This window comes from Elephantulus edwardii, unplaced genomic scaffold (genome assembly GCF_000299155.1).
Source record: "Elephantulus edwardii isolate Elephantulus edwardi_28Jun2011 unplaced genomic scaffold, EleEdw1.0 scaffold00227, whole genome shotgun sequence".
Classification (NCBI taxonomy): Eukaryota; Metazoa; Chordata; class Mammalia; order Macroscelidea; family Macroscelididae; genus Elephantulus; species Elephantulus edwardii.
This window is the reverse complement of record NW_006399977.1, coordinates 93,808-102,624: the sequence shown is the minus strand read 5'-3', so window position 1 is coordinate 102,624 and position 8,817 is coordinate 93,808.

Below are 8,817 nucleotides of genomic sequence, written 5' to 3'. Positions count from 1 at the left end.
TACAGTGAGTGTTTAGAAAGAGGACAAATCCTGTCAATGAAAACAAACCAAAACAGAATAGAGGAAATGCTAGTGTCTACATAGAAAGTTAAATAGTGTGGCTGGGGAAGGCTTTGCTGAGAAGGTAATATTTGAGTGTAGATTTAAGAGTTTAAGAGTCTGCTTAACTGATATGGGAAACAGCATTCCAGCCCAAAGATATCATCAGTGCAAAGACAGAGAAGGTGAGGGTGGACTTGTAATGAGAGACAGCAAGGTGATCTCAGCACCTTTGAGTAGAATGACGAAAGAGGAGGGCAGAAAAGTTTTACTGGGTAAGATGATGTAGGGTTTGGGAAGTTACTTTGTTTCAGCAATGGTCTGATGGACCCCTTAGATTCTAGCTACAGTCTTGAGGAAAGATGATAGAGATGGAGAGATCACTTAAGAAGTCTGTATGTGATTTAAGTCACATTTATTTGGCTGCCTCTCCCGTCAGACAGCCAGAAAGGGTCATCTTGTTCACAGTATCCTTTCTAATATGAATTCTACTATGAAAATTCATAAAATACATTGCTATTAAGTCAGAACTGACTATACCTGCTTCACCAGTTGGTTTCTGAGGCTGTAAATCACAAGAGAGTTGGTGGCCCATTCCTCTATAGAGCCACTGGTGGTATCAAACTGACAGAGAGGTGTATTAGTATTTGCATTAGTAGTGAAGCTCCCTAGGGCCCAGGCCACCAGAGTTACCATTAAACAGGTGCTCAATAACTATGTGCATGTCTAACATCAGCATATCTTAGAAAGTAGACAACAACAAAACCCAACCCAAACCCATTAGATTGACAGTGTGATGGTTAAGTGCTTTACTCCTCAGCTAAAGTCTGGCAGATCAAATTCACACAAAAGTTCTACTAGAAAAGACCTAACAACTTGCTTCCATCAAGATTCTAGCCTAGAAAATCTTAGAGGACAGTTCTACTCTGTCACATAGGGTTACTATGATCAAAAGAAACTTGCGGGTACATGATAACAACAATGTTGCTGGACATGCAGAGGCAGGTGAAATTCTAAGTTGTAGAGTTTGCAGTCTGGAAGCATTTCAATAGGATTTAAAAGCCTGGTAGGGATGGTAACAAATGTAGTGAAAATATTAATATTAGCTACAATTTTCTGAGGACAGACTACATTCCAGAGTGCTAAGGTAACACTTGCAAAAACATTGCAAAGAGATGGGAGTTCCCAGCATAGGCCACAAGGAGCCAAAATTCAGGACTTGAATAGGAGAAGACCCACTTATTTCCCTGGGTTGAAATGTGATGTGATCTATGAAATAGGACATAAAGTCGGAAAGGTGGGCTGAAGCCAGATTGTGGAAGACCTTAAATTGATGCTCCATGCAAGTGAGTTAGGTATTATTCAGGCTTTGAAATTTGTTTGCTTTTTTTCAGCAGGAGAGTGATAGCTCTCAAACGGAGCGGGGGAAGGATTAATATGACTCTTAGATTACCTCTGGATCATTTAGCTGGAGAATGAGAACAGATGAGCAGTTGTTTCTAAGGTCACAATCACAGTTTTTTCATTTGGAAGCACTGATGTGGAAAACAGAAAAATGACACCCTCTAATATTTGTATGCTCCTGTGCAGTTTACAAAGTCCTCGCATATGTATTATCCCACTTGATCATCACGGAAACCTTGCTAGGTGGCATTGTTATCACATTTTGCAAACTGAGATGATTTATGCAAACACAATCAGTGCAAAGTCTGGCCGGTAGTAGATACTCAAGAAATGTTAGTTGAAGTGGAAAAATGAGGGAGCACCGGCTTAGAAAGCCTAAGCATATTGTCCTAGGTCATAGAGCTGAACCAAGACTTAAAGCATGTTTGAATTTGAATCAAATCCTATTTGTTCATCAGACCTGTGATGTTGGCTGATTTTTCAAAATGCTTTCTTTGCCCATTGACTTTGGCTTTCGCCCTGCAGTTGTCTGGGGCTATGCTAATGGTGTGGATTTTTATGTAAGAAAATGCAAACAAAGAGTGTAGACTACTTAGGACAGGATTGTTTAGTCTTGCCTTCCTGATAGGCTTAAATAGAACAGGTTTAAAGGTAAAAAATGAGAGTCTTGTTATGTGAAGAAAGAAGAAGGGAAAAAAAGGCAGCATGTACTTTATGGCCAGAGATTCCTGCACAAGAGATGGGAACAGACAGCTGAAAGTTACAAGACCAGTGAATATACTGGAGAGACTGTCATGGTAGAATAATTGCATTCAGTTTCCATTCTCTTTTCTACTTCTCAACCTTTCCTAGCATGGAGACTTCTTCCAAGGAATGCAATCTTCTGACAACATGCCCAAAGCAAGGTTCCCTATCCTTGTCTCTAACGAGTAGTCTGGTTGCATTTCCTCTGAGACAGATTTGTCTGTTCTTTTTTGGGTCCCTCAAATGTCCTTCAATAATCTTTACCTCGTGATATGTATACCCTTGCAGAGTTGGCCCAATCCAGCCTTTCTTGGGGACTGAACCTAATGACTCACTGCTAATTACTAGAATATGGCAAAAGTGGTTGGGACTCAACTTCTGAGATTGGGTTACCCCAACAGCTATTGGGATAACCACCATCTCAGTTTGTTAAAACTGCAGTGACTTCTATCTTGCTGTAATGTTGTAAGCTGAAAGCTGTGCTTCTGCTATTTTAATCCTAGCAGGGTCATTCATGGCAACTAAGCTTGTACGAAGCTTCCAGACTAAAACAGACTAGGAGGAAAGAATTAGTGATCTACTATTGAAAATTAGCTAGTGTAAACTTTATAGGTCACAACAAAGCACTGTTTAACTCTGTGCCTTGGATATGTCAAAAATAGTGTTCCATCAGCAGAAGAGTACATTACCGTTAGTGAAACACAGAATGAGGGAGGCTAAAAGGAAGTCCTTGCTGGAACGGACTGACACAATAGATGCAATGATAAACTTGAACATGCTGACAGACAGTCATGAAGGTGATACAGGGCCAGGCAGCATTTCATTCTATTGTGTGTAAGGGTGTCATGAATCAGTCAATCTGATGGCAGCTACCTATCTATCCATCGTGAGCACTCTCTGGCTCTCTCTCTCTCTCTTTACTAGCTGCTATGCCATTCAAACATTCAGGTGGCTTATGGAGAACCTTACATTGATGAAATCACATTAATGAAGTAAGCGTGGAAGCAGACAGATCTAAGTTCTGCACACAGCCCAGTGAGTTTGGTAGCCGGTTCTCCAGTCTCAGTCAAATTTTAATGTGACTATAGCCCTGTTAGTCGGGCTGACTGCACCCTCATGACAGACTTCGAGTCAGATGCACCAGGATTCTTGACCTACAAAAAACCTTGAGATAAAAATAAATGTTGTTTTAAATTTCATGTTTTGGGATGATTTGCTATGAAGCAATAGACAACTACTCACTCAATTCAGACCAAATATGAGTTTATGTAAACATTGTAATATGAATATTTTTTCAACTTGAGTATTATTTTTTTGCTTGGGTCTCTGGACTCATATATCACGTGGATATCATTTTTAAAAAGGAAAGAAATGTAAATCTAAATTCAATGAATCATTGTTGTGGTGTTGGAGCAGGCTACTATCTGACTCTCTAGTGGGTTTTCAGAGGCTGTAAATTTCATGGAAAATCACATCTTTCCCCCATGCTGGTGGATTGAACTGCCGTTGGGTCAACAGGGTTGGCAGTACAACCTCTTACCCATATTGATTTTTTTTTTTAGTTAGTAGAAGCCAGTTGAAATAGTCTGTTGACAGTTGGACTACAAACTCAAAGGTAGTATCTTTCTGGTGGCTTTAACCAACTACTCACTCTACTGGAAAAAATTGGGAAATCTCCTTGAGAGTGATAGACAGCTTGTAGAAACCTGCTGGAGGATCAGCTGTGGGGCACCTGTGACTTGAATGGCAGTGAGTTGAGTGAAAGTAGAATTATCAGGTGAACTGTCGTTAAACTTAATATGAAAAATAATAAGCAAAATTATTTCTTTTATTCACTAGTTAGAAAGTCGGGCCTAATATTGCTGAAAACCAGTGTGACTGAGTACGCAGTGCAATTGCATATCATTGCAGAACTGAAGATCAAGGTACAATAGTGGTGGGGTCATAGAGTGCTAGTTAGACCTCCACTAACTTCATAGAAGGAAGAATCCTCAATAATAACATAATCAGCTCAAATTTGATTCCTATGAGTTCAGACATGCTCCCTCTCTCATGCCCCATACTCAACTCTTCTTAACAATTCTAACACCAAATATTTCTACCATAGTACTGACTACTTCTCTACTGGGTTCAGTAATTAACTGCAATAACCTTGCAGAACTCATCCAAAATATGATTTTAGGGTTTATTGGAGAAGTAATAGATTCTAATTCAGGTTCAAGAATGACTGAAGATACAGTTCTTTAGTCAGGATAACCTTTTTTACGTGTACATGCAGGCACATCTCTCTCTCTCTGACCCTTAATCTCTGCCCTGCTCAGGCAACTGCTAACAAAGCTCATTTACCTTTGCCATTTTTTAAATGTGCAGGGCATCCTACTCCACTAAAAACTCCTGGTCGCTAATGTGCTCAGTTCTAGCTCAGTGGGTCAGAAAATAAATATAGCTCCCTGACAAATGTTTGAAGGCAGCCACTGCACTAAGCAAGCCTCCTAACCAAAGGATCTCAGCTTTCCCTGTCAGTCGACTAGGAATCCACAGCTCTGTCTCACGCCATTGTCCTGGCTTCTGCCACATGTGCTGTCCCTGCTGTTGCCAGCATGCCATCTCATCTTGCTCGTATTGCCTCACCATCTTGAGGTCTTGAACTGTCTCCCTGTGTTTTCTGCCAGCACAGGGATCTGAGTTCCAAAGGCTAGATTGCACTCTTTGGTTCTTCATTCTTGACTGTGGTGAGATATGGTTCATTTATAGTCTAGTGGGTGGATGGTAAAAATGGATCAATCCTTACATTAATGTTCTACACATTCTATTTGCACAAAGCCACTAGACTGATATCATTGACTTTATCTACATTATTAGCAAGTTATCTTGTTCCCTTCCTGACACACAAGAGCCCATTGCAGCAGTCTCCACCTGGTTGAGAGTCCTCTTCTCCTTTTCTGATCCTCTAGCATCATGGTCTTCTCTAAGGAATAGCCCCTCCTAGAAACATGCCCCAAATATGCTGAAGCCTCATCATTCTTGCCTCCAAAGAGCACTCCATCTCCACCCTCTCCAAGATATATCTGTTCTCTTGGCCATTTATGGGCCATCCAGTGCTCTTCTCCAACACCACAGCTCAAAGGCATCAATTATTTTCTGTCATCCTTATTCATTATCCAGGTCTCAGATGAATAGCAAGTAATCAGAAAGACTATGGCCCAAATTAGATGCACCTTAGTCTTCAAAGTGACATCATTACTCCTCAGTAATTTGGCGAGGTCCCTGATTGCAGATTTCCCCAGTGCAATGGGCTCTTATGTGTCAGGAAGTGTGATGATGGCACAGGATAGAATAGGGTGCAGATCTTTTGTTCATAGGGTCACTCTGAGTTGTATTTGATGGCATCTAACAACAACAACAACAACAACAACAACGACAACAACAACAACAATATCTAGTTCCTTAAGTGGGTCACATTTGCATAGTCATATCCAAACATACATTGAGCTATAAAAAACCCAGAAAGAAAAGCAAAAAAAGCAATTAATTTTATTAGAAAGGCTTATAAAAAATAATCTGTGCATGGAACTCTTTAGGGATGTCAGAAGAAAGTAAAATAATAAGAAATCTTGATAATGGTTTGTAAAGAAATAAAGTTATAACCAAATGGAGAAGTGGAGTATAATCAAAAGCAAATGTCTTTTTTCCTACTAGCAAAAGCTACACATAGATTTAACATCTGCTTTTAAAATTTTTATTTATATGATTACAAAATACATAATAACATTGACAAGTAAGATTAATAGGACATTTTCACTCCTATTTGACTTCATCTTTTGTGTCTATCTGACTATATCTGTTCAGTTGTCAAAATGGGTCAGATTACATTTTTTGCCCTGTTATACAGATAGAAAATTTATTTGACTCAACTTTCACCTTTAAGATATGGTTAGACCGTATTTTTTTTCCCACTGCAATAATTTGAAAATTGTATTTCATTACTCATTCATTAAGTAGAATGCATCTTTCCCCATCCATCCAACCCATCCATCCATCCATCCATCCATTCATCCATCCATCCATCCATCATCTATCACTCCATTCATCTATCTGTCCATCCTGTCATCCATCATCTCTCATCTTCCTATCAACTCCCTTCATCTATCCAGTCATACTACTTCTGTCAGTTATTTGATAATCTTAATACTCTGGAAGATAGCTAGAGCCTGAAAATGAGGCAAAAGTCCTCAGCAATAGCTGAAATAACTTTCTAACAATATGTACTGAAATTTACAGACTCTGAAATGAGGCTGTTTAACTCTTGATGGAGGTCACAGACTTTCTATACAGAACCTGTAGACACTTATTTTAAACATAGTGGTAAGAACTTTGAGTTGGGTTTTGTTTTGATTTTTCTGTTTGTTTCTCAGCCAAGAGCAGAATGAATGAGGAGAGTCTGAAACGTGTGTCGAGGGCTGACATACTGACAGCAGCCAGACTCATCTGACAACAGAAGAGATAAAGAAGAAATATTAAAAACAACCACAGAAATAAAGAAAGTCGTTTGTGGACACTTTTCAGGTGGTGATAAACATCATGACTGAAGTGCTGGTTTCTAAGTGCTGTACAATATTAATACGTATAATTATCACTCACTTCTTTAAACATTAAAGTGTCAGGAAAAAGTCACCATATTTAAGGAAATAAACTAATTATAGCTAGGTAGCTAGGATATTTTGATACTTTATAGCAAGAACTGTGCTAGGTACTTTACATACATTATCTCTAATCCTTTCAACCCTCAAGGTTTTGGAGATGAGAAAACAGAGGCTTTGAGAGTTTAAAATACTTCCTTAAGGCCATATAGATGCTAATTACACACAAACCAGGATTCAAACTCAGAGTTTTCAGATTCAAACTCCTCTACTCTGTCCACTGTGCCACACTATCTGAAATATACATATATTTTTTAAAATGGAAATGGATTTTTTTTAAAAAAGTGTTTTAGTGCCTATGGGTATATATATGTTGCCACCTGTCATTCCCCACCTATCACCTAGTGACATGGTAATCTTTGTGTGCTTTATGGAGGAAAAGAAGTATATTTTCTTCTGAGATTTAAGATATAAAAAAGAATCTATATCACAGGGTTGTATAGTTTGGTGGGTGGAAGGAGGAGGTGAAGGAAATGGGAAGGATCAGTGTGAAAAGACAGGGTAATGATGGGCTAGGTCCAATGATAATTTTATAAAACATAATGCATGGAAATGATTATATAAAGCACGATATGAATGAAGAATAGTGCAAAACACAATATATATGAACTTTTTAGGCAAACCAATATAAAATTGACCAACAAGTAAAAAAAAGTAAAACAAACAAAAAATCTATAGCAGTAAAACATACTGCTTTCTGAGGATTTTTAGATTCTAAGGCCAGAGAATATTAAGGCTGTTGCTATTTAATATTTTCCAGGGAAGCTGGAAAAAGTTATTTCTACACAAATAAATAAATGAATCACCAAAAACCTGCCTCATTTTTAAGACTGGGTGTCTCTAAAATCCTATTTAATCCCAATATGCAGTATTTCTAACAACTCGTAATTGGTGAAGAAAGATTTGCAACTAGATAAATTTTCATTCCTTAGGGCACAAACATAGTGAGTTCAACTCTCCTGACAGTTTGCATTTAGCTAAGCAATTTGTTTTGTGGTTTTAATTCTTTGGTGTCAAACAGATCACTGTATGTTCAATGCTTAATTATGGAATTTTTATCATAACTAAATACATTTGTGTTTAATATTTATTAAAACTTATTTTTTTTCAGCCAGACAAACCTCATCCACCATCTGAAATCTAATTTTTGTGACATTTCGTAGATAGTAGTTGTGAACTAATAATGTACAGCTGCTGTTTGTAATCATCTTTCCTTACTTTATACGACAAAATTAAGTTTTCCTTTTTGATTTTTAATACATTTCTCTGTTCTATTCAAAGAACAGTAGGGTTCCCTCCGAATGATAATTTTGGTCAGTTATTTCAAATTGCTCTTCAAAATGGACTGAGTAGTGTTTCACATTAACATTTCTATTCCATTTCCCATGATGTTACTTACGGATTGAAAAATAACTTCTACTGTAAAGAGGGAAAAATAAAGCCAAGGTAATATATAATCAAATATTTTATGCTTTACTCAAAACACATGAGATAATCCTACATTAGTTTACATAAGTAAAAATAAGTATCTGTAATAAGAGTTTCATTGATTAATATATTTAGCCATTCATTCCAGGGCTGCCTTATCCATTAGGCTCTGCAATCATAGTGTATTATGCTCATAAGACTTTTTAGAGGCCTGTGAAAATGTTATCTTTTAAAATCAGAAGGAAAAAAATTGAACGTTTAGGTTAAAGAAAATGTTTATATACGCAATATTAATATATTCATGTTGTTAGATGGTGTCGAGTCTGGCTCACAGTAACTCTGTAAACAAGAACCTGTGTTATGCAGATGGCACAAGCTTACTTGTGGAAGGGGAAGAGGACTTGAAACCCTGAAAAAGATCAAGTATTGCAGTTTTCAATATGGATTATATCTAAACAGCAAGAAAACAAAAATAATATTTATACTAATTTAGTCATAAAAC